The sequence below is a fragment of the Rhinatrema bivittatum genome, chromosome 2, assembly GCF_901001135.1.
Source record: "Rhinatrema bivittatum chromosome 2, aRhiBiv1.1, whole genome shotgun sequence".
NCBI classification, from domain to species: Eukaryota; Metazoa; Chordata; class Amphibia; order Gymnophiona; family Rhinatrematidae; genus Rhinatrema; species Rhinatrema bivittatum.
Window position 1 is genome coordinate 56,805,868 of NC_042616.1, and position 27,183 is coordinate 56,833,050.

Below are 27,183 nucleotides of genomic sequence, written 5' to 3' on the forward strand. Positions count from 1 at the left end.
TACTCCCAAGCTTACGCATCCTTGTCCAGCAAATGCTCTGGCAATAACATTCAGTTGTTCACTTATTAATGTCAGCTGAATAAAAGTACTTACTTTTTTGCAGCCGTCCGGCCCTCTGGAATAAGGTATCGTGCCTCCCGGGGAAAGATGGATGCCTGCACGGGGGGGGGGGGAAAGCGGCCCCTGTGCATGCGATTGGCTGCTCAAGACGTGACGTCACGACGTTTGACGTGGCCAATCGCATGCACAGGGGCCGCTCCCCCCCCCCCCCCCCGTGCAGGCATCCATCTTTCCCCGGGAGGCACGATACCTTATTCCAGAGGGCCGGACGGCTGCAAAAAAGTAAGTACTTTTATTCAGCTGACATTAACCGGATAAGAAGAGACACTCAGTCGCGCAGTGGGAGGCAGGAGGTCCGATCGGGGTTGCAGAAAGGAAGTTGCTTCGCCGCTGTCATCTTCTCCCCTCCTCCCGGAGCAGGGCGCGAAAAGCAGCCTTGCTCCGGGAGGAGGGAAGAAGAGACACTGACAGTGAAGCGGCGAAGCCACTTACCTTTTGCTTTTAACTTTTTTTTTTTTTTTTGCTTCGGGAGGAGGGGAGAGGACTGGGGCTGCCCCGGAGACCGGCTTTTTTTTTTTTTTTGCTTCGGGAGGAGGAGAGAGGACTGGGGCTGCCCCGGAGACCGGCTTTTTTTTTTTTTGCTTCGGGAGGAGGAGAGAGGTATCTGTCATTTGAAATGACAGATACCAGCGTGGCGTGAAGCCTTAGGCCCGCGCACCCAGGATACTGTACAGGTGCTCTATCCAGTAAAATGGGTTGCGCGGGCCTAAGGCTTCACGGACCCTTCTTAGACGCGGTTTACATTTACATAAAATTATTGTTCAGGATCGAGCGGTAGGTGAGCTGCACTGTGCGTGCGGCAACCGCGGGTGCCCTGGGCACTAACGCAGCTCTTCCTACCGCTCGGTACTGGATAGGCCCGCGCAACCCATTTTACTGGATAGAGCGCCTACACAGTATCCTGGGTGCGCGGGCCTAAGGCTTCATGCCACGCTGGTATCTGTCATTTCAAATGTCATTTGAAATGACAGATACCAGGAAGTCGGGACTACCAGTCCCCCCTCCCCTCCTCCCGAAGCAGGGCGCGAAAAGCAGCCTTGCTCCGGGAGGAGGGGAGAAGAGATGACAGCGGCGAAGCAAAAAAAAAAAAGCGAAAAAACCAAAAGCAAAAAGTAAGTTGCTTCGCCGCTTCACTCTTCCCTCCTCCCGGAGCAGGGCGCGAAAAGCAGCCTTGCTCCGGGAGGAGGGAAGCGGCGAAGCGACTTACTTCTTGCTTTTGGTTTTTTCGCTTTTTTTTTTTTTTGCTTCGCCGCTGTCAGTGTCTCCCCTCCTCCCGGAGCAGGGCGCGAAAAGCAGCCTTGCTCCGGGAGGAGGGGAGACACTGACAGCGGCGAAGCAAAAAAAAACCAAAAGCAATTTTGGTTTTTTTTTTTCCAAAAGCAACAATTTTGGTTTTTTCCCAAAAGCGACTTACTTTTGGGATCTGTCAAGATCCCAAAAGTAAGTCGCTTTTGGACGCCTGCACAACTTACTTTTTTTTGCAGCCATCAGCAGGAACACATGGCGATCGTGGCTCCTGTAGCTCCTCGCGACGAAGATGGCCGCCTGCACGGGGGAAAGCGTGCAATTGGCCGCTGAAGACGTGGCGTCACATCCCGTGACGCCAAACATCGTGACGTCACGTCTTCAGCGGCCAATTGCACGCTTTCTCCCGTGCAGACGGCCATCTTCGTCGGGAGGAGCTACGATCGTGTTCCTGCTGATGGCTGCAAAAAAAGTAAGTTGTGCAGGCGTCCAAAAGCGACTTACTTTTGGGATCTTGACAGATCCCAAAAGTAATTCGCTTTTGGAAAAAAACCAAAATTGTCGCTTTTGGAAAAAAAAAAACAAAATTGCTTTTGGTTTTTTTTCGCTTCGCCGCTAGTGTCTATTCTCCCCTCCTCCCGGAGCAAGGCTGAAAAAGCAGCTCCGGGAGGAGGGAAGAACTGAAGCGGCGAAGCAACTTACTTGCACGGGGGAAAGCGGTCTCCGTGGCAGCCCCAGAGACCGGCACCCATGATTGCGGCCGGGGCAGGTGAGCGGGGGCTGGGGGAATGCTTGCCACCTACCCTTACCCCTGCCTCTACCGCAGGGGTCAGGGTAGGCGGTAAGTTTGCAGGTTAAACGCGCGACAAAACGGCAGGGAAAACTAGCGATAGTCGGGGCGCGGGTTACGGGATGCTAGGGAATAGCTAATTCGCTCGTTTGCATGCAATATGCATGCCGCGTGCGGAAGGGGTTGCCCGGGGAATTTAGGACGCGGTAGGAGTAGGTTAAAGGGGATTCGGGATCGCAGGAAGGGCTAACGCGGCCGGAAAGTGAGTAGAGAGCCGGTTGGGGACAGGGAAACCGCGGACGCACTTTACAGGATAGACCTGGAAAGGATTAGGCAGATGTCGGCTTTAACAACATGTAAAGCAAATGATTATCTCAAATTCAAAGTTCCAGGCTAATTCTGAAATGGTAGACAAAATCAAAAGGAGTCAAACAGTGTCATTAGTGAATGCTGTCCCAGGGCATGTCATAGACAGAGACAGATGACATCATGGTGTTGGTTTTTCAATCCCTCTAAGTATTTTTCTCCTGGGGGAGTTCTTTGCTACTGTGCAGTGCAGAATTTGCATTTTTTGCACAGAATTTGGAGAAAAGCCCTGCAGGTTATGCGCAGAACCCATCGCACTTATGGCGGAAGATCAGAAAGTCCTGTCAAGCCGTGAGAGGAGCCCATTTCAAATGTGGCAAAGAGCGAGCAGCGCCCATCCCGTTCATGGTGAAGATCAGACTTGGAATTGCAGGCAGAGCCCATATCTCCCACATCCAAAGAAGACAAAAGAAGGCCCAGCGTGAGAGGCAAGACTTCTTGTGAGACTGTGAGAGAGAGGAAGGGTGTGTGTGTGTGTGTGTGTGTGTTAGAGAGAAAGGGAGCCTGAGTATATGTGAGGAGAGATTGTGAGGGAGTATGTAGGTGAGTGAGAGTTTGGGAGCTTGTATGTGTAAGTGAGGGTGTGTTTGAGTTTGAGAAAGGGAGCCTTTGTGAAGGGAGGTGTGTGTGTGTGAGAGAGAGGGAGCCTAGCCTGTGTGAGGGTGTGTGGGCCAGAGAGAGAGGGAGCCTGTATTGAGGGTGTGTGTGAGAGGGACAAATGTGAGGGGCTGTATGAGAGAGCAGTCAAACTCTGGGAGTGGAGGGCTTGGGGGGTGGGGATACAGTGGAAGGGGTTGAGCCTGGGCAGGGAGAGGAGAGATAGTGGAGAGTTGGGGGTTTGAGAGGGGAGTAGGGAAAGAGGTAGATGGGACACTCATACAATGTGCTTCTAGGGAAATTCTGCCCAAAATATTTAAAACTCTGCATATTTGAGTAATAATGTTTCTGTATTAAATTTTAATTAAATTAATCATAGACTGTGATATATATTGTGTTATTTGTATCAATATAAAATTTGCAGAATTTTAAATTTTTGTGTGCAGAATTTTCCCGGGAGTAGTATTTGACTATTAATTCTTTGATATATAAAACGTGGCCTTTCAGCATACAGTATATTAAGAGAAGAGCTACAGACAAAAACTGTGAGCTCTTAGCCAAGATGGTGCTTCTCCACCAGTGATGTAGCGGAAATTTCAATGTTTAGAAACTCTGAAATATTCAGAGCAGCATGAATATAAATCTAGTCTTTATTGCCATCGTTGCAGCAGATTAGGAACAAAAATGTTCATGTACAAAACTTTGCCATAAAATTATCAATCTGATCTTTAGTGTTTAGAAAAATAGTTTTTCCTTCATGTTTGATTCTCAGTTTTGCAGGAAACGTCAAGGCAAATTTAATCCCTTTATGGTACAGCTGTGAACAAATTGGACTCAGCAATTTCCTGCTCTCAGAGGCTTTTTGCCGAGTAGTCGTTAAAAAGCAAGAGCTTATGCCTTGCCTCTTCCTATGTGCAATCCACAGTTTCATCTTATCTGCATAGTTCTAAATCCTAGCGATCACTGACATTTATGAGTAGTGCTTTCTTTTAGCAGGCCTAATCTATGTTCTGTCCTCACTGTTATAGGCTCAGTCTCTAAAGATAGGCCCAAATGTTCGGAAAGCCATACCTGGCAAGGCCAATCAGCCGAATATTGTTGCGCCATCCATGATACTCCATGTCTTCAATTTGTTACATAAGCACATCATTTTTTTTCCCATAAAACTTCCATTTGAGTCATATGTTGATCTATATTCATTTTCTGTGCTGTTATTCTGTTGTCTAAATCTAGGATTTTATTTGTATGGCACAGAAACCCCCTCACAGATTTCATCCAGATTGGATTGTAACTTGTTCAGTCTGTCTTCTAACGCTGCTGAATCACTTTTCGAAATAGCTTTGATCAGTTTTTTAAAATTAATCAACGTTTTTTGTGTCACTTGCCAGGCTTCCAGTGCCTTTTTCTTATCCCACAGTGTCTTTGGGGTTTTCATTGACGTAAGACCCACCAGCTTTTAGTATTTATTTTTGCAAAGTCAATAAAGTAATATAGGCAAAAGAATATTAATGCTGATGCAGCAAAGCTCTTCTAATAATGTGACTGCTCAGCTACAGTCTATGCCAGAAGGTGGGTCCTGGATATAATTTTAAGGGGGTACGCAGCTGAGTACATCTCCCCAGTACAAAATGTCTTTATAATTTCCCCCTGCACTTTGCAAATCAAAAGACAGTTGGTTAGCGTGACCCTGCAAAGGTTACAGGACTTGTAGATCATAGTTCCAGTTCCTTCCCAGGAAAGGGGGCAAGGAACATACTCTATTTTGTAGTTCCAAAGAAGGACGACACCTTTCATCCTATCTTAGATATAAAAGGTATGAACGAGTGCTTGAGAGTACCTCACTTCAGATGGAGATGTTCCTTTGGATTATGGCAGCAGTATGAAGAGGAAAGTTTCTGACATCATTGGATCTGACAAAGCCTACCTCCATATATCCTCAGACCTTCTTTTCAAAGTTTTTTTATTAAAATATTTATTATCTGCTTATATCATAGCATTGTTGTCATTTTTATTTCCTAGGCCATTACTTTCAGGCCTTGCTATTCGGGCTTGCAGTTGCCCTAAGGATCTTTTCCAGAGTCCTGGTAGTCGTGACAGCAGTTCCATGCAGGCAGTGGATAATGGCACATACTTACTTGCATGAATGGCTCAACAGAGGAAAACTGCCCAGAAGCACTGGCAAGCTTCAGCCACGACAGTCTGGCTTCAAGAAAGACTGGTCTGGGTGGTGACCTATGCAAAGAGCAATTTAGAACCCTTTCAGGTCTAACGGTCTTAGGTGCGATCCTCAACATGATAGATAGATGTGTGACCCTCACACCCAAGAGGGTCATCAAAATAATAGAGCAAGTAGGGGTTTTTTGCACCCTAAGTTATCCCAGAGTATTGGATTATCTCCAACTATTGGAGCTAATTACAGCTGCTATAAATGTAGTTCCCTGAGACAGGGCACATATGCACCCATTACAACAGTTGCTGCTAGCCTTTTGGTCTCCACCCTCTGTTCTACAACTGTTGCCTATGCGTCTCAAGGGTGGCGGAGGAGAGTCTTGACTGGTGACTGGATCCTTCTAACCTAATTAAAGGGATAGACTTAGAACCACCTAACTAGGTTATTCTAACCACAAATGCCATTGCTAGCATGATTGGATGTGGAACTTATTGCCACATCAAGAAAGCTGGTCAGAGGAAGAAACTCTCTGGCCAATAAACAGATTAGAGATAAGGGCCATCAAGATAGCCCTTCAGGTATTCTTACCAAGAATAAAGGGGAAAGCACTCAGTCCTCTCATACAGTGCCACCGAATGGCAAATATGAACACCAAGGGAGCATTCGCAGCCCCAGGCTTGTGGAGGAAGTGAACGGGATACTTGGTTGTGCAAAGAGGAGCCTGCCCCAGTTGTCGGCATCTCACATTGCAGGAAAAGAAAATGTTGAAGCAGACTTTCTCGGCAGAAACAGGCTGGACCCAGGAGACTGGGAACTCAGTCAGACCTTCCAGATGATGATAGAACAATGGACACCTCCAGCTATGGACTTGATGGTGTCTCAAGCCAGTGCTAAAGCAGTTAGATTCTTCAGTCAGCGGAAGGAGTGGGATCCAGTGGGATAGATGCCCTAATCCCACCCTAGCCAAAGCGCCTCTATGTATTTCTACCTTGGCCCCTGATAGGAAAGTGGTAAAGAGGATAGATCACCCCTCAGAGCTGATACTGGTACCCGTGGATTGGCCGAGGAGGTCTTGGTATGCAGATCTAATAAGGCTTCTAATAGGGCCCCCCCCCCTGGCAGGGTCCTGTACCAATAGAAGACCCATCTCCATTTTGTCTTACAGCCTGGCCCTTGAAAAGGCATAGCTGTGAGGCAGAAGTTATTCCCAAGCAGTCTTGACAACCATGCTAAAAGCATGTTCGAGTTCAATCTTGTTGTCCTATATTTGAGTTTGGAGGTTATTTGAAGCTTACTGCCGGGAGCATAAATCTTCCCAGTTGAAGTCTGGACTTCTTGCAGAATAGCCTGGAGAAAGTCTTAGCACTTAATTTGCTGAGGGTGCAATTGCAGACATTTCTTTCAATTTAGGCTGCATCAGAGATACCCAGGTAGCTGTACATCCAGATGAGATGGGCATTTTAAAAAGGATGAAGTTTATGCGGCCACCCTTCAGACCAATTTTTCCTCTGTGGGCTCTTAATCTGGCCCTTAGAGTACTAGTAGAAGCACCCTTTGAAACAAACATCCATTAAAGATCTGGCATTAAAGATGAACTTTTTGGTAGCAATCTGCTCCACCAGATGCATTTCAGAATTGCAGGCTCTCATGTGTAGAGAACCCTATTTAGCTATTTCTCCTCATTTAGTCACCTTTAAACCAGTGCTTTCATTCCTCCCGAGGGAGGGAGGGAGGGAGGAATGTATGGGAAAGGAAGACAGTCTATACATACTGGATGTACGTGGTGTAATATTAAAATACTTAAGGTAACAAACCCTTTCAGAAAGTCTGACAGGTTGTTCATGCTGATTGGGGGACAATTCCAAGGTCACAAAAACCAGAGGGATTAAAGAAGCCTACAAACTTAATGGTAGGCAAGCACCAGAGGCGCGCCACACACACTATACAAGGGTACAAGCCTCATCCTGGGCAGAAGCATTATCAGTCTTCCCAGGCAAAATCTGCAGCAGCACCACCACCACCTCCTGATCTTCCTTGCGCTTTTTTTCCAAAGGAAGAAACGGCCTTTGGGTCAGGGGTCATGAAGGCCATCCCTGTCTTACTCCCATCCAGCCTAGGGGTAACGTTTATATCTCCCAAGTGTAAGAACTGATCTAGAAGGAGGAACAGGATGGTAAAATGTTTCTCACCTGATAATTTCTTTCCTTCAGTCCTGTTAGACCAATAGAGGCTTCCCCCCCCCCCCCCCCCCGCCAACACAGGGGCCACAAGCAGAGATATCCGAGATAATTTCTCTCTCTCTCTGTCTCTCTCCCTCCTGCTTTGCCCTCCCCTGAGAGGGGAAAAAACCTCAAGAGATTTAAAAACCAGGGGGGGGGGGGGAAGTGAGAGGTATATCAATAAATATAAGAGGAAAAAAGCTGAAATAGGAGTCCTTGTCTGGTTACTTTGACAGGCTAGTGGCAAAGGCCTGAGAACACTACCTCTTTTTATTGCCAAGAACGAGTTCATGAAGGGGATATGCCCTCTGTCTCCAACAGCTGAGGAGTGGGGAAATCCCAAGTGTAAGGATTGGTCTAGCAGGGGTCAAGGAAAGAAAATTATTAGGTAAAACAATTTTAATTTTTGTGCTTCCCATTAGGCATCATAAGAACATAAGATATATAGTAACATAGTAATGACAGCAGAAAAAGACCAAAATGGTCCATCTAGTCTGCCCAGCAAGCTTCCCAAGGTAGTAACTGCTGCTCCGTGCAGGTTACCCCCAAGCTTTTTTATTTATTCCCATCTTCTAGCCTTTACTGGGTTAGACCTCCTTTGATTTGTTTTAAATGAGCAACTTCATGGCGTGCCCCCTAGTTCTTCTATTATCTGAGAGAAAAATAACCGATTTATGCTAACCTGTTCAAGTCCTTTCATGATTTTGTAGACCTCTATCTTCTCTCCTCAGTCAACTCTTCTCCAAACTGAATGGCCCTAACCTCTTTAGCCTTTCCTCGTAGGGGCGCCGTTCCATGCTCCTTATCATTTTTGTCGCCCTCCAGTGCAACTATATCTTTTTTGAGATGTTAATTATTGTTAGTTGCAAGGCAAGATGGTTAATAAAATTTCTACGTACATTGTGGTGTGTAACCAGATAACATTAAACTCTAACCTCCTGTGAGGCAGCCCTTTTGTGCTAAGCCATAATTATTTAGCAAATTGTTTTAATCAGATAGGCCTAGTCCCAAGAAATAGCCATATTTGTTCTTTGCAGCATTTTCTGTGTGTATACCAGATAAAGCTTTTGCAGTTTAAATTACTCCTAAAAGAATATAGGGCCCAATATTCAAAGTCCATTCAGGGCTATTTAGCCAGATAAGTGGGACTTATGCGGCTAAGTAGCAGCTGTTGAATATGCACCTACGTTCAGCAGTTGCTTAGCCACACAAGTCCCTTATACAGCTAAATGTTACAGGCAGAAAAAGTAGGCATGTCCTGGATGGATCATTCGTGGCGTTTAGACGCGACATAAAGCAAGTCTATCTTAGTCGGGTACACTTTTATGGCGACATGCCCAAATATACACGTATATTCAGTAGCTTCACCGTGCTGCTGTGAATATATATCGTAACTTAGCCGGATAAGTTCTAACTGGCTAAATTATTTACACAGGCAGCTTTAAATGTTGGGCCCATATTACACCCTAGGAGCTCCAAAAGGAAACTCTTTTTGGCATAATTTATTTATTTATTTATTTAAATTAATTTATATACCGGAGGTTCCTGTATAATATACATATCACCCCGGTTCACAAAGAACAGTAACTATCGCTACAAATAGCGGTTTACATAGAACAGAATAAAAGAAGTTTTACATTGAACAAAAACAAAGTAATAAGTTTTACATTGAAGTCAGCATGTGTAAATTTCTGATTAACAAAGGAAGAAAAAAATAGATCTGAATAACTCGTTGTGGGCTTGAAAGGACTTTTCTTCGTGTTCTTGGCTCTAGGGGAAAGCTTGTTTGAAAAGCCAAGTCTTAAGTTTCCCTTTAAATGTAGAGTGGCATGGTTCTAAACGAAGGTCTGGAGGGAGCGAGTTCCAAAGTGAAGGGCCTGCTGTGGATAATGCACGTTTCCTCAGAACGGATTTCATAGGTTGTGTGATTAGTCTGTTCTGATAGGCGCTTCTGGTTGGTTTCACAGATGTGTGTAATTGAATTTGGAATGTTAGGTTGAGAGGTGCGATGTTGTGTAAGGCCTTATGTATCATCATTAAAGACTTGAACTGGATCCTGTATTTAATTGGAAGCCAGTGGAGATGGTGGAGAATTGGGGTGATATGATCTCTCTTTTTGGCATTTGATAGAATTCTTGCAGAGGCGTTCAGGACCATCTGAAGTGGTTTGATGGTACATGCTGGAAGGCCTAGGAGGAGAGAGTTACAATAATCCAGCTTTGGGAGTATGATGGCTTGTAAAACCATGCGGAAGTCTCTGTATAGGAGGAGAGGTTTGAGTTTCTTTAATGTTTGAAGTTTAAAGAAACATTCTTTTGTTGTGTTGTTGACGAATTTGTTGAGACTGAGTCTGTTGTCTATGATGACTCCCAGATCTCTAACTTGTTGTGTGGTGGAGAGCCCTGTGGTGACCGGATGTTGATTAGTGTTAGAATGTGAGGAAGGGGTATAGTTTTCCGGAGTTATAATGAGGATTTCAGTTTTGTTTTTATTTAGAACCAAGTTGAGGCTGGTGAGTAGATTGTTGATAGCTGACAGACATTTATTCCAGAATGATATGGCTTTGTATATGGAATCTTCTATAGGGATGAGGATTTGAATATCATCCGCGTATAGGTAATGTCTTAGCTTAAGGTTAGTGAGAAGTTGACAAAGTGGGAGTAGATAAATATTGAAAAGAGTTGGGGAGAGGGATGATCCTTGTGGTACCCCCCTTTTGGATTCGATGGTGTGGGACTCTTTGTTATTTATCTTGACCTTGTATGTTCTGTTCTCCAAAAATGATTTGAACCAGTTAAAAACTACTCCTGTAATGCCAATGTCTATTAGGCGTTGCAGGAGGCATGAGTGGTTAACGGTATCAAACGCTGATGAAAGATCAAGGAGAGCGAGGAGGCAAGGTTGGCCCTTTTCTAGGTTGAAAATGATAGTGTCTGATAATGATGTTAATAATGATTCGGTATTCATAGACTTGCGAAAGCCAAATTGGTTTGAGGTGAGGATGTTGTTTTCGTCAAGATATTCTGTAAGTTGTTTGTTTACAACTTTCTCCATAACTCTGGCAATCAACGGGAGGTTTGCTATGGGTCTAAAGTTTGCTGGGTCTGAGGTGGGTAAGTTAGGTTTTTTGAGGAGCGGCTTGAGCATGGCTAACTTGAGTTGGTTCGGGACATGTCCTTGAGAGAAGGAGCAGTTAATAATGTCTGCTAAAGGTTTGGCTATGGTGTTGGAGATCAGACACAGTTTGTTGTATGGAATGTGGTCTGATGGATGAGAGGATGGTTTTATCTTCTTGAGAATATTCTCTATTTCTAGAGTGGATGTGAGCTCAAAAGTGTTGAGTAGTGTTAGTGAAGTGTTAGTGTTAGGTTGTTTGACATTTGGGTGCGATGGTTGTTGATCTGTTGGGAGTGGTGGTTGAGCGGTTGAATGAGGTGTTTGTTGAGCGGGTGATTGCGAAGATTGGGGGGTGAGGTTGATTACGTGTTTTGGATGTGTAGATGGTCCCTTGAGGGGAGCTAGAAGTGAAGTGATTTTGTTGTCGAAAAAGTCTGCTAGTTCGTTCGCTTTAGTGAGTGCTTGATCATCTGGAATGGTCGGTGCCGGGGGTTTTGTGAGGGTTGATACATAGGAGAAAAGAGCTCTTGAATCAAAGATGAGGTGGTGGATTTTTTTGGAGAAGAATATTCTCTTTGTTGTGTTGATGTTGTTTCTGTATGAGTTAAGGCATGATTTGTAGATGAGGAGGGTGGTTGTAGATGGGTTTTTTCGCCAATTTTGTTCCTTGCATCTCAACTCGTGTTTATGATTTTTTAGCTCTGGTGTGAACCAGGGTCTCCTGTTGTCTTTGTTTGGATTGATAGATTTAGTTGTCATGGGGCAAATTTGATCTGCAACCTTTTTAGTGATGTTGGTCCATGATGAAGTTGCTGAGTTTACGTCGGATAGGTCTAGGTGCTCAAGTTCCTTGGCTAGGTGTTCACCGAGTTGGTCTCCTGAGTACTGTTTCCTAAGCGATATAGTTATAGGTTGTGTGGATTGTGGTGGAAGTTCTTTTATTTTTAAAACCGATGATATAATTCGATGGTCTGACCAAGGTATTGGAGTGCAAGTTGGAGTGGTGTGGGTTGTGATACCTTCATTTATAAAGATAAGGTCCAGCGTATGGCCTGCTTTGTGGGTTGGTTCAGTTACTATTTGTCTGAAACCCATATTGTTGAGAGAGGAGAGAAAAGTTTTACAGTTGGTAGAATGAGGTTGGATATCTACATGTAGATTAAAATCTCCCATGAAGATGGTAGGTTTCGTGGAATTTAGGTGTTTTGCTGTAAGTTCTATGATGGAAGATGGGTCAGCTTCCAGTATTCCGGGGGGAGCATAGATTAGGCCGATAGTCAGATGTTTTGAGTTGAATAGGGCAAATTCAATCTTTGATATGTTATTGGAAGTCTGCAAAGTCAGACCCAGCGTTTTTTTGGCTGCGAGGAGAAGTCCACCTCCTCTTTTTTTAGGTCTGGGAATAGAGAGAACATCATAATCCTGTATGGGTAACTGATTTATTAGTGCAGTGTCGGTGGGTTTTAACCAGGTTTCTGTGATAGCACAGATGTCAGGTTTTGTATCGGATAGGTAGTCGTTGAATATATGACTTTTCTTAGCGATCGATTGCGCATTAATCAATGTGAGTGAGAAGAGAGTTAGTCCAAGGAATTGAGTGAGTGGTGTCAGTAAGATGGGCCTGAGCCTCTGTTGACGATTGTGATGGGGGAGGGAAGGGGGCTTTGGTGTTCTCCATTTGGGATTGTGGATGATGGGAATTGTGAGGGGGTGCATGTTGGGATGTAAGTGGCTGAAGTGGAAGACTGTGGGAATTGTTACGGTTAACAGGAGTGCTAGGCGAATGCTGTCTGAAGAGAGCTGGATGAATGTGGTTTGAAGAGTGCTGGGTGGATAATGTTAGAAGAGTGCTGTATGTATGATGGGGTATGTTGGGTGAGTGCAGTCCGGAGAAAGATGGGTGAATGTTAAGTGGAAGCTTAAGGAAGACCTGGTGGTATTGGGTGGTCGTATAATGAGATATTACAAATCTTCTGAGGGGTCTGCTGGTAGATCTGGAAGTTCTGCGAGCTTTCTTTGTGAAGTTTGTTTGGGTTATGTAGATCAGTGGCTTGGAGTCTCTGGTGCCACTATCTACCTGTATGTGGTTTGGTTTACCAGTTCTTTTGTAGATAGATGGGGCTGGACAGTTAAAGCCGTTCTTTAGTGATGTTTGTGCTTTGTTTGTTGGTGCTGATATGTTGAATGAGCTGGTAGGAGGGCGGACAGAGATAGAATGGAATTATAAACTCAAACCAAAGACCAGGATGTAGAATCAGGGCTTCCTCGGGGCCGCGCCGAAGGGGCGCGACAAAGGGGCAGGCCCCTTTGTCGCGCCCCTTCGGCGCGCGACGCCGGCGCGCGATGCAAGTATTAAAAAGTAAATTTGAGAGCTTAAGATCATACCCAACACACTGCATGTAGGCAGCATATAACCTGAAATAAATAAATAAACAAACATACCCTAGCATACAAGTAAGGTTCATTCCTATCATGGTAAGCACAAAACGAACCCATTTGGAAATACCCTGGGGAAAACCATACTTCTGGTGTAATTGCAGGGTTTGGAAAGTACACATATCAAATAGCAAAGTTCACCTTGTATCAAAAAAACATAATGTTAAGGCAGATATCTGCCAGTAGCATCCATGCAGCATTTGACAGGATTCTAGGTGAGGAGAAGTCTTCAATGATTAAGGGGTGAGATGTAGCTGGTTTGCGAGTGACTCATTTTATGCTTAGATAACTCACAATATTATTTTTTTGCATTAACTATAATAATTTGATATTTTGTACCTCTGTCGGCCAGGGTGTAGTCATAATTGGGTGGAATCTAGGGATTGTTTCTGGACTGTTATGGAGCTTAGCTATTTTAATTATTTTTTATTTTTGTTTATTTTGTTATACATGCCTAATATGGCATATTTTTAGTTTGTTGTAATCCTCTGGGAGCATTTTGAATGATCCAGTAGAATAAAAATCAACTAAAGCTTGTTTTACTTTCCTTCCTTTTGGCATTGTTGAGATCTTTTTCTTCTTTGTTGTTGAAGACAGCCATTAGCCAGGGAGTCCTACATGCGTGGCCTAATGCTTGTCATCATAGAAAGTGTAATTGGACTCCTGTGATTAAAGGATTGTAATGAGTTGCACAACACTTCTCCTCTGGAGGGCAGTGTCTCCAAATGGGTTTATTTTGCATATACCTTAACAGAAATGAACTCATTTGAAAGCCAGGGTATATTGGAAGTGATCTCAGTCTCTTGTATTTACTGCTTTTCTTAATACTTGCATCGTGCCAAAGAGTGCCACCTACTGGAGTTCATAAGGCTGTATAAGTAACATATCAAAGTGTGCTTGGAAATTCTTCTTAATCAGGCCAAATGCACCAAGTATAATTGGGACTATAAATGGGAATGACCTGGGTGATCACAGCTTCATTGTTCTCTTCAATTCTGTTAGGGTTGTGTTTGATGTATCAGAGAAACACAGCAGTGTTAAAATGTTTAGTTTCTGAGTAACTAAAGGTTTCTGTGAAATTGGAGGATATAATAGGTCAGATTGACAGATTTAGGAATAACAAATCACTAGGACTGGATGGTATTCACCTAGAGTTCTGAAGGAACTAAAAAATGAAATAGCAGACCTGTTTCTGGTGATTTGTAACCTATCGTTTAAAACATCTATGGTACCAAAAGACTGGAGGGTGCAAATTTAATGCCAATTTTGAAAAAGGACTCCAAAGCTGATTAGGAAACTATAGACTGGTGAGCCTCATGGTGCCAGTGTCACTGTCCCCAATTGTATATTGGATGTACATCTACAGCAGTCAAGATTTGATTAAGGGAGCATCAGAGTCGTCTACATACTGAAAATCTAGAGGCTCCAATTGTCACTAATTGACTCAGTTGGTGTTACAAAATAATTTTTTTATGTTCAATGATCAATTTTATTTGCAAATACATGGCATTGCCATGGGGTCATCAGTAGCGCCATCTATTGCAAATTTGGTAATGAATCTGTTGGAAGTAAACCACATTTACAAATCCCCTTTTTTCAAATCAGTTAGATTTTGGATTCGTTATATAGACGACTTGCTATTTTTTTGGGATGCAAATGAAAACACTTTACATCAATTTTTTGAGTGGATAAACACCATCGATTCAGATTTAAAATTCTCATTCCAATTTGAGTATCAAGAGATCGCCTTTTTGGATATATTGATTGTTAAAGAAGATCTTCAATTGAAAACTGTTATATCGCAAATCCATAGATAGGAACAATCTTTTGATGTATCACAGTTTCCATCCCAGGGCACTTAAAAATGGGTTGCCTGTAAGCCAATTTTTTCACATACGGCATCTATGTTCATCCATTGAAGAGTTTAAAAAGCAATCTTATGATCTTGCAATGTGATTCTTGGAACGTGGATATCCCTTTACAGTAGTGCAGCCAGCATACAAGAGGGCTTTGTATTCGCCCTGTTCTTCATTACTAGAATATTGAGCTAAACAGTCTATCTCCAAACAAGTTTGTGTCCTGCAACCAGGGCCGGTGCAAGGGTATTTGGCACCCTAGGCAAACCTTACAGTCTGGCGCCCCCTCTCCATTCACAATTTTAAATTATGCATTTATAACATTTTACATGAAAAATGACATTCTGAGGTAAAATTAATATACAAGTTGTTGTGATAATTTCATGCACTGTTGTGATGCCAACAAGAAAACTTTGCATCTTGGAATTCATATAGCATCATACCTATTATGATATATTTTGGCATGGTCCTCCTGTATCAACACAGTACTATCTGCCAATACTCAAAGAATAACAACCCTACCTATGAAAAAGAATACCAAAAATATTACACCAGAATCTAAAATATCAATACACCTCCTATCAGGAAAACAGAACAGGCTAAGCTACTACAGACCCCTACAGAGAAACCACCTGCTAAAAGAATGCTTTATCTCAGTCTTTGCATGCAGAACACAAACCCTCACCAAATACAGAATAAAACCACATAAAGTATAAATAGAAATGTACAGACAAAATCTAAACTGTAAAATGTATCACGCCAGATTCTATACAGTGCAACAATGGAAAAACAAAAATGTCACCATTCCTCGTGAAACAAATCAATAAAATAAAGATATATAAATCATTAATCATAATTATAAAATCATACAAATAAAATAATTTCAAAACAGCTGATGAATAGAATATCCAATAATTAAAGATGCATGCAAATTTTGAAAGCTTTACCAAACACCAATAAAATATTTCAAACAGCAGACATATCACATACTACCCAATAATTAAAATGGTAGTCAATCAAGAAAAATGAACTTAAAAAGCCACCTTTACTTACCCTCTTCAGCAGTTCTCCTACTCCTTTCTCTTGCAGGCCATACCAGAAGCAGCAGTAGCTGCTGAAGCTGTCCTCACAGACCTCTTCCTTAGGGACCACAACCAGTCTCTTCTCTCTCTCACACACATACCAGTCACACCCTCAGGACCAGTTTCTGTCTCTCACACACCAATCTCTCCCCAACCAGTCTCTCTCTCTCTCTCTCTCACACACACACACACACCAGCCATCTCCCTGATCAGCCGTTCTCACACATACACACGTCACCTCTCTGGCCAGACTCTCTCAATCACACAATGCTCTCGCTCCCTCTTACATACAAGATTTCAATCACACATATGCTTTCTCTATTTCACTTACACACAAGCTCTCAATCACTCACATGTTCTATCTCTCACTTACAAACAGGCTCAATCACACACATGCCCTCTCTCACAGCCACAAGCCAGCCAAAAACATGCTCCATCTCTCTTGCACACACACATTGACACACAGAAGCAGTCTCCCTGTCTCACATACATATTACACTCTCACAGAAGCACCTTGCTTTCAAACTTCCAGCATTTTTCACTTTTACTAAAAGTGAAAGTGATGATCCCAACCATTAAATAAGAAAACCACATTCCTTTCAGAAGGCGAAATGACACCCTTCCTTCAGGTTCTGTCTTCCCAAGGGACAGCCACCCACACCGTACAGCTTCTCTTGTTTTACGCTTCCAGGCAATAAAGCAAGTGTCTTTCTTCAAACTATCAGTCGTATGATTATTCATGTGGGAGATATGGAACCGAAAGACATCCTTGGTCAACTTCCCTTTTAAATGGGAAGATTCCAGTCTTAGTCATTTAAAAATATACATTTTCTAAAGGCTTAAAAAAAATAGCAAAACCGTTTCAGATTGGAACTATTCTAGTCTTCATGCTTAAATAAAAAAAAACAAAACCCCACCTGCCATCAGTATCTTAAATTTGTGATTTTGCTGAGATGAACATTTTTTTTGCTTTAGTATTTGTCTCTACCCACTTTAAGTTAAATTTTATTTTCCAGAAGAGGGATGCTTAAAATTTAGTAATTTTATGTTTCATCCAACTTTTCAAGAGTTCAGGTATATGTATTATCATATTTCATTTTTTTAAACTGGCAGATTCCTTTCTCACATACACACACATACTCACAGAAAGAAGATCAGCGCCGAGATTTAGGGGGTGCCGCGGCAGGCAGCCAGCTCCCGACTCGCCCTGCCTCCCCCCGAGTGTCACCCTCCTGACCCCCCCCCCCTCAGTGGTCCAGCGGAGGTCCCGGGAGCGATCTGCCGCTCCCGGGGCCTTGGCTGCCACTAAGCAAAATGGCGCCGGTTGCCTTCAGCCCCTATCATGTGACAGGGGTCAACCAATGGCACCGGTAGCCCCTGTCACATGGTAGGGGCTGAAGGCCACTGGTGCCATTTTGCTTAGTGGCAGCTGAGGCCCCGGGAGCGGCAGATCGCTCCCGGGACCTACGCTGGACCACTGGGGGGGGCGGGTCGGGAGGGTGACACTCGGGGGGAGGCAGGGCGAGGCGGGGGCTGGCGGCCTGCCGTGGCACCCCCTAAACCTCGGCGCTGATCTTCTTTCTGTGAGTATGTGTGTGTATGTGAGAAAGGAATCTGCCAGTTTAAAAAAATGAAATATGATAATACATATACCTGAACTCTTGAAAAGTTGGATGAAAGATAAAATTACTAAATTTTAAGCATCCCTCTTCTGGAAAATAAAATTTCACTTAAAGTGGGTAGAGACAAATACTAAAGCAAAAAAAAATGTTCATTTCAGCAAAATCACAAATTTAAGATACTGATGGCAGGTGGGGTTTTTTTTTTTTTAAATTTAAGCATGAAGACTAGAATAGTTCCAATCTGAAACGGTTTTGCTATTTTTTTTAAGCCTTTAGAAAATGTATATTTTTAAATGACTAAGACTGGAATCTTCCCATTTAAAAGGGAAGTTGACCAAGGATGTTTTTCGGTTCCATATCTCCCACATGAATAATCATACGACTGATAGTTTGAAGAAAGACACTTGCTTTATTGCCTGGAAGCGTAAAACAAGAGAAGCTGTACGGTGTGGGTGGCTGTCCCTTGGGAGGACAGAACCTGAAGGAAGGGTGTCATTTCGCCTTCTGAAAGGAATGTGGTTTTCTTATTTAATGGTTGGGATCATCACTTTCACTTTTAGTAAAAGTGAAAAATGCTGGAAGTTTGAAAGCAAGGTGCTTCTGTGAGAGTGTAATGTGTATGTGAGACAGGGAATGTGTATGTGAGACACTGGCGAAACATACCGAGCGACTTGAAGACCTATAAAATAGGTCTCGTTGCTCCAACTTGAGATTTGTGGGTCTCCCGGAGTCTTTGTAAGAGTGGAAGTTGGCTGGCTGCCTCGATCATTGGGCCTCACTTTCAGCTCAGGCCCCCCTAAGTATTGAAAGTGCCCACTGTCTGGGGCAGCCACGTAAGTCTGATGATTGCCCCTCTGTAGGGCTTGCCAAAGTGCTAAATTTTTTGCACAAAGCTGATATAATGGCCATGGTCCGGGCCGGGAAATTGCTTTTGTTATGAGAAACGCAAGGTTCTGATTTTTCAGGACTTCTCGGCGGCGGTGTCGCAACAATGAAGAAAGATGGCGCCGATCTGTTTCAAGTTGTATGCCCTGGGCGACGAGGCAGCCCTGCTCTATCGGGCGCGTCTCCGGATCGCTACTACAAAGGGCCCGCGCTGGTTTACTGACATCGAGGTGGCGCAGGATTATCTTGCTGAGCGAGAAAGAGATCGTGCGCCGTCGCCGGCATCACAGTGAGGGAGCTTGCGGACCGTGCAATTGTGAATATTGGCCGCTTTGATGCTGTCTCGAGCCGGAGACCAGGTTACAGTTTGGAGGTTCCTTTCTTTCAATGGCCCGACTGACGTCAGTTTTTTTTTTGCTCGTCTTTCAGCGTCTTTTCTCAGAGTATGGCTTGGCCTGGCTGTGTTTTCTGGGCGGGCCCAGTCAGCTTGGCGTGAACAAGTCTCCAGCGCCAGTCCCTCTTGGCCTACACTCAGGGTCCACAGTTTCGTCTTAGCATCTCCGAGCCAGCATGGGTGCGAGAGGACTCGTTTGTTTTTATTTTCCCATCTCTGCTGGCTTGCTTTCAAACAATCGTCAGGCAAGATTTGGTGACTCTGCTTTGCTTGCCTCTTTATATGTTGCGTGTCTCTCTGGAGTGAGGGGGTCCCTCTGAGGGATCCGATCGTGGGTGTCAGTTGAGCTGGCAGACACCTGAGATCCTGCGAACTGCATCTCCTGTTCTTGCAGTGGGCTTCACTATAGTGCCTTTTCCCTGGGACACTCCAATGGCTAGGGCAGATTCTGCAGTGACCTTGTCGTGGTTACCTTTTGTTATGGTTTAATGCTACGCTAGTCATTACATTTACAGTGGTTTTTTTCCCCGTTTTTTCCTCTGTACTCCATTTTGTTTCGTTTACATGGTGGGTTTGGGGTGGTGGTGGTGGGGAGGATCCATCTTGCTCACAAGAGATCTTCGAGAGTCCCAGTGGACTCGGTTGGGGTTGGTTTGGAGAAATGGTTGGGGAGGGGGGGCGGGGGTTTGGGGAAGATGAGGGAGGTGGGGGAGGGGGAGGATGTGTATCCTATGGCTTCTCATTGGGTTACAATGCTTGGTTTACATTTCAATTGTATGTCTTGTATTCTGGTACTACATGTCTGGAGTGGGGACCTTGGCTGGAAGGGTCCCCGCTGGATCAATGGTTTGTAATTATTGTTGCTATGCTTTATTTTACTCCTATCTGGGATGACTAATGGTGGATTCCGCCTGTTCTCCTGGAACGTGTGCAGTATTAATGTGCTCATAAAGAGAGAGAAAATTCTTTCACTTCTCCAGAAGAAATCTGCCACTGTGGCATATTTACAAGAAACCCACCTCAGTGACCTCGAGCACCAAAAGCTATGTAACTATTGGATGGGTGAGATTTACTATGCTTCGGCCACTACTCGTTCTGCGGGGGTTGCCAACTTGATTCATAAGAGTCTCTCACTCCATATCCTTGAAGAAATTAAAGACCCTTTGGGTAGATATATTATTCTGGTAGTGGAAGTTTTTCAAACCCCAGTAGTGTTTTGCAATGTGTATGCTCCCAATAACCCCCGGCTCGAATTTTTCCAGTCTCTTTACAGTAAGCTTGTCCCATATTTGGACCATGCGCTTCTTCTTGGAGGTGATTTTAATAGCCTCCGTGATTCGCAGTTGGATTGGGGGGGGGATGTGCGGCTGAGAGGGGGGTTGGTAGGAAGGAGCATTACTTTTTTTTAGAGAGCTCCTTACACTTATTAGATCCCTGGAGCATGCTAAACCCTACTGCGAGAGACTTTATTCACATCTCTCGGGCTCACAATACTCAGACCCGGATTGATTATTTCTTAAACAGCACCAGCATTTTTCCTAAGGTCAGTGCGGCTGGCATTGATGATGTGGTAATATCTGACCATGCTCCGATTTGGCTAGAGCCGGACTGGATTCCGCATTTCTCATCTTGCCGATCCTGGAGATATCCCTATTTTTTGATTGATGACTGTTTGATTTGCCAGGTTATTTACAGGAAAAATGGGATGCATATGCCTGTGCGAATCAGGCTCATGTTGAGGACCCTATTTTGTTTTGGGATACTGCTAAAGCAGTCCTTCATGGGGAACTTATTTCTTATGTAGCGAGACGTCGGTCTCGACTCAATGCACACATTCTTTCCTTAAGTTCTCAGTTGACACACGCTAGGGCGGCGCTTTCAAGGGCCAACACACCTGCGACTCGGACTCAGTATTTTCAACACAGAGTGCTCTTAACACGACGTTGCATCAACGCGCAAAGAAAAGTATTTTTTATTACAAATTTTGCCTATTCCAACATTTATTTATTTATTTATTTATTTAACAATTTTATATACCGAAATTCTTGTAAGAGGTTACAAATCAATTTGGTTTACATTGTAACATTAACAGTGCCTCGTAGAGAGCAATTACATTGAAACAAGGGTGTACAAACTAGGATCATGAATTGATGAAAAAAAAACAAGGGTATAACTCAAAACTATATACAAAGTCTAATAGGGTTATGATTGGTTTGAGACAGTAGTATTGGCAAATGATCTAGGGATAGGGACTTTAGAAGGACAATTAGTGTTCGTCTATATCGAGCGAAGGTTGGAAAGAGTCGATGGACTACTAGTGAGTGAGTTGAATTGGGACAACAGGCATCTGCTTTAAGAAAAAGCCTGCTTGAACAGCCAGGTTTTGAGTCTTTTCTTAAAGACTCTATGGGAACAAGCCGGGTAAAATGCTTGTGAACCTCCTGCGAGCCAACCAGACACCTCGCCAGATTGCAACCCTACGATCCCCGGGGGGGGAAGGGGGGGCTGGTGCAAGACACTCATATACTATTTTGTCCATATTCCGGGATTATTATTCAGTGACTTGTACAGATCTGGCGGAGCGGGAGATTTTTTGCCGTGCGAATCCATTGCCATCCTTAACTCCAGATCAAGTGGCGTTTTTAAATGCGCCAATTTCTGAGGCTGAAGTCTGGTTAGCTATTCACCAATCCAAGCGCTTTAAGGCTCCAGGACCTGATGGCTTTACGGCTGAATTTTATAAGAGCTTAATTCGGTTGTAACTCCGCTCACGCGTACCTTCAATGCCCTAATTGAACACACCAGCTTTCCGGAGTAGGGCAGTATGGCACACGTCATGCTATGTTATGTAACGGTGTTTTCATGTGCCCTTGGGCCTCAGCCCAACCCCAGACGGATCCAGGGCCGAACCGAGGGTTGACGGCGTGTCCCAGCATGGCAGAACACGGTCTTACCCTCTTCCAGGCCTGCAACCTCCCAGAGCCAACAACAGATGATGTTGGTAGGGGAACTGTCCTCTGACTGTCCCAAGCCCTTTCAGACCTGCCGCTTGGAACGGCATGGAGCAGCAGGCCTGGCCTGAGGATGAGGGCAGACGGGCCTTGCCATGAAGACGTGACACTATGACGAAGGTGAAGACGTAACACCAGGGCTCTTGAAGACATGACACCAGGACTATGGAAGACATAACAGGGCTGATGCGAAGACATCACGGACCGGGTGGTCGATGCAAAGGCATCAGGGACAAGACTCTGAAGTGCAGACATGACGAGGAACTTGAAATCCAAACAAGACGCAAGGCAGGAGGACATTGGCACTGTCTCTCAGGGCGCCCTACTCAGTCCACCCACGGGACTGGTCGCGGACCACCCTGTCCCACTGCGCGCCCTACACAGCCCGAGGAGGCTGGTCATGGACCACGCTGAGAATAGGACAAGCGTAGGGAAGGATCCAGTCGAGGTGGGACTCCGACGACGAAGCTGATGTCATCCGAAGCACCAACACGGCTGGCAGGACGAGACTGCTCAGGAGCTCAGGACACCAGTCCACCTGCAGGCCTCTCCAACCCGGGAAAGATATCGTCTGAGGGAGCAAGACCGACAGGATCAGAAGGCTCCAGAGCACTGACGTGAACACCTAGGAGGGCAGGACACCAGGAGGCGAAACACCAGGAGACGAAACACCTGGATGAGGACCTCAGGCATGAAGACATGGCATGACGAGGAACAAACGAGATGAAGAACTCCATGGAAATGATAAAAGACCTGGCGGAGCTCTGGCAGGCAGGAGCCTCCAGAGTGAAGTAACTCTGATGCAAGGTGAAGACGTACTGTGAAGACAGCCCTTTTATAGGGCTCAAGCAGGAAGTCCACTCCTTAGGTGGGGCCAGCACTCTTCCTGTGCCTGGCCTTTTAAATCCAGTAGAGAGGCTCGCGCCGGCACCTAAGGGAGGAAGCAGGAACAAGCTGTGCAGGACTGCGGACAGCGGCCTGCACCGACGTCTTCACGCAGGAGGCAGGGCTGGCCTGAGAGGCAGGCCTTGATGACTGTAGCGGCTCCAGCCGCTGCAGGAGGCCCCGGGGGCAGCTCCAGCCGCTACTCCAGCCCGGGGCTGTGGCCTCCTGGCCACAAAGATCATGGTGACGTCGGTGGCGGCTTCATGCTGCATGAGGAAGGGCAGACAAGTCTGTGGCTTCGGCCGCGGTGAAGAGGACGTGTCCGGGCGGCCTCCGGGCCGCAAGGAGAGATCGAATCCGCGGCTCCAACCGCACGGCAAGGCCCGACCACGGTGGTGTCCGTGCCGTGTCAGTGAAGAGGAACAGCAACGGTGAGTGCCTGCTCGCTGGAGAACCCGTGGGCAGCGATTCATAACAATCTAATCGCAAAACCTGGTAAGGATCCCATGTGCCCGGAGTCATATCGTCCTATATCGCTTCTTAATGTGGATCATAACTTCTTGGCAAAAATTTTAGCTGATCAGCTGGCTGGATTTATGCCCTTCCTCATCAAGGCAGATCAAGTGGGCTTTGTCCGGAAACGATATGCGCTACGTAACATTCGAAGGGTGTTGGCTGGCATGGCGCTTTGTCAGCAGGTAAGAGAGCCCTACCTTTTGGTTAGTTTTGATGCCGAGAAGGCTTTCGATCGCGTGGAGTGGGATTATTTCTTTTTTGTTTTGCGGTCCATTGGCATTACGGGTTTTTTTTTACAGTGCAATACAACTCTTATACAATTCCCCGGAGGCGATTCTAGTGGCTAATGCCTCACAGTCCGAACCATTTCGCATAACGCGTGGTACTCGCCAAGGGTGCCGTCTCTTGCCCTTGTTGCTTCTGCAATTAGAGCCCCTCCTTTTGGCCATTCAGGCGAACAAAGGAGTGTTTGAGGTGCGCTTTTGTTTGGACGCTTTCAAATATGCCGCTTTCGCGGATGATATTTTAGTCTTCTTAACCCGTCCCGGTGCGTCCCTCCCAGTTTTATTGCAATTGTTTACCACGTTTGGCTGTTTCTCGGGATTTAAATTAAATATTGGGAAATCTGAGGCTTTGGCATATCCGGATTCTCTACGTACTAGTTGGGGTCCCTTGTTCCCCCTGCAATGAGCGGATGGTAAATTTAAATATTTGGAGATCTATCTCACGACTCACCTACACCAGTTATATGATCTGAATGTGTCTCCCCTTCAATCGTCAATGACGCAATTGGCCGCGTGGAGTTTGCTTCCGCTCTCTCTGATAGGACGGGTGAATCTGTACAAGATGATCCTGCTGCCCAAGTGGCTCTATGTCATCCAAAATTTGCCCTTGGTCCACAAGCGGCGTGATCTTTGGGCTCTAGACAAAGCGTTGCGGTCCTTCCTGTGGGGAGGAAGGAGGACTCGTATCCCGTTTAGCTTCATACAATTGCGCTGGGGTCGGGGAGGCTTGAATATCCCAAATATGAAATTCTATAATGTGGCCGGAAATCTCAGAGTGGCCCAAGATTGGTTGTTGGGTGAGTCGACCTATATAGATCTTGCGGCAGAAAAAACGTTAATGGGAAGCTTAGATCCCCGGTATGCTCTGCAGGCCCAGGATCTGGCGTGGAGTCTTCCATCCTTGCTCGCCCGTTTGCTGTCTCTGATACAGTGGGCATGGCGCCAGGTTACTCTGTTGTTTTCCCTTCCATGGCAATGTGCATACTTCCTCCCTCTTCGCGGAAATGTGGATTTTCAGCCTGGATCTCACACTGTGGACTTTCAGGAATGGTTTTCCAAGGGCATTGTCTACTTGGGACATGTGCTGGATGCTGATGGCCACTTATTATCCTTTCCCTCTCTAGCGGCGGAATATTCCTTACCGAAGCACCATGTTTTCTACTATTTACAATTGCATCACTATTTTAACACTTTGGCTGTTGAGTCCAAATCTCCTCAACACTTTGAGACTAGGGCTGCGCTTTTTGCTATTACCCAGACCTGGAGTCCCTTGCTATTACCCAGACCTGGAGTCCCTTCCTCACTCATTATTATAGACCGTTAACTAAGGATTCTGATGGGGGAGTGTTTGAGCTCTTGATCTTGAGATGGAATTAGGACGCCGCGCCTTTAATAACTAGTGAATGGTACGGAAACCCCTTAAGTGGGGTTTCCGTACCATTTCTCAAGTGGCCATAAACGTCTGTCTCCGGAAGCTGCAATTTAAATTTTTATGGCGCGCCTATACTCCCCCCCCCCCCCGGTGGCAGCACATTTTAACCTGGGGGCTTCTACAAGTTGTGGGAAATGTAAACTAGAGTCGGGGACTTTGCTTCATATGTTTTGGGGCTGTTATCTAATCCGTAGATATTGGGGGCGCTTTTTGGGTTATCTGTCTGACTTATTATCCATTGCTTTACCTCTAGGGCTGCAACTAGCAGTGTTTGGGCTTATTTCACCCACACATGCTCAGCAGTGGGGGGTGCGTGTGTTCTTACGTAAGGCCCTCTGTGTGGGGGGGGGGGGGGGGGGAAGTAATTCTGTTGCAGTGGAGTTCAGAGGATCCGCCTTCTTACTGGACGTGGAGCAATCAACTCCATGATCTGATGCAATTGGAGGCATCGCTGGCTCACACTTCACCTCAGCATCGGTGAAAATTCCTACACATCTGGGAGTCTTTATCTTCAAGCCCTGCCGCATCGATCATGGAGCTTGATCTTAAATACCTTTGCTTCTTGATGTATTTGATATGGGAGAAGGCTATTTATACATAGCTGGTAGTACCAGGTCTGCTATTTTTGGCTCAGTAAGTCATAGGAGACAGGTATGGGTGGGAGGGGAGGGGTTGGGGGGGGGGGGGGGGTGGCACGGGATGTGAGGACCGAAGAGTGGGATTTCATGTTATTGGAAAAATGAGTGACTTGCTGATTATTGTTTGTAGCGAAGTGAAGTGTTTCTCTTAGTTGTATTCCATTGTTCTATGACACCATCAGTGTCTTGTATTTGTGTTTCACTCAATAAAACTGATTTGACATAAAGATGGAGCCATTTTTTCTCTTGGAGCGGGACTTCCTTCTGTTCTTTCTGTGCTGAGTCAATCAAAGGTTCCTGTGGCCAGGCACCCAGACCTGTGGTGCTGGTCTCTGCATCCACTATAGCATTAGGGTGGCGAAAACTGCAGAAGTGTTACGCACAGGAGCCAGCATGCTCCATGATGCACTCTGGGGCCTCGTCTCCCTCTTGGGGTTTGTGAGCACCAAAGAAGCACCATTCAACTCTGTCAGTGCCAGTGACGTGGGAAGCCCTGGTGCCATCGAAGCACTTGCGTTGACAGGGGCAACAATCTGAACACATGACCTTGATGCCACCAGTGCACATGACACCGGTACCATCGACGCAGCACTGTCCGTGCACATTGATGTAGAAGCCTGGAGCGCATTTGAAACAATCAATGTCTGTTGTGACCCTGACTCAGCAGGTACACTTTACAGGTGGCCGCTTCTTTTCTTTTTTTTTTTCCTTTTTTTTTTAGTGCCCTCATCACTTCTTCCTAGATCCCAGGCCTCCAGGGCTTCATTGGTGTCTGCTGCATTTGGAAACTACAGCCCCCTATTTGCTCTGTCATGCCTTTGGCCTCCACATGACCCTTAATGCAGGTGGTCCTGGAAGAGGCTTCTACCTGCAGTTGGATGCATGATCCTGTACTGGTCTCAAAAGATGTCTTTTCTCATACTGCAGCCCATATGACACAATAGTCCAGTTTACAACACAGAACTGGTGAAGACTTTCTTTACCTCTTTTGTGGCCAATTGCAAGGAGGGCACCTTCAGCTTTTCCTGTCCAGGATGTCAGATTTGTTCCCTCAAGGGGGAGTCCCTCCCATGTCTACACAATGGAAACACCCATCAGAAACTCCAGCAGTGGAAGCTAGCCAGCCTCCATGCCGGCCATCCGTGTCTGCAGCCAGTATGCAGAGGAGGAAATGCAGGGCATACCCAACTGGGACCTACCCTGGGTAATTATTACATTGCGATTCCTCTTACATAAGACATTCTGGATTTGTTTTTTTTTTGTTATATCTGCTAGTGTGTTAATGACAATTGCAGCCTATTTAAACAAGTTTTAATGATAGCTGAATTGTTACGCAAAATTTATATAATTAAAACAAAATTGGCTGCCATCTTACCCTCTGTTTACTTAATCTTGTCCCGCAAAGTATGAGAGGATTTTAATTACATAATAGAATATCTGCAATATATATATAAAAAAAAAATGCAGACATACTTGCATGCCCCTCTGGTTATTGAAGGGATTTGCTGGCAAAAAGTT

At 45.2% G+C, this 27,183-nt stretch overlaps 1 protein-coding gene across 1 annotated transcript in view; it reads left to right on the forward strand.

The window, feature by feature from the left end:
- The first annotated feature begins 263 nt into the window (after positions 1-263).
- Positions 264-27,183, forward strand: part of SCAP (SREBF chaperone) — a 248,292-nt gene continuing 221,372 nt past the window's right edge. Inside the window, exon 1 of the mRNA XM_029588196.1 lies at positions 264-342. The gene's annotated coding sequence lies outside the window, so the exon portion shown is untranslated. The remainder of the gene's footprint in view (positions 343-27,183) is intronic.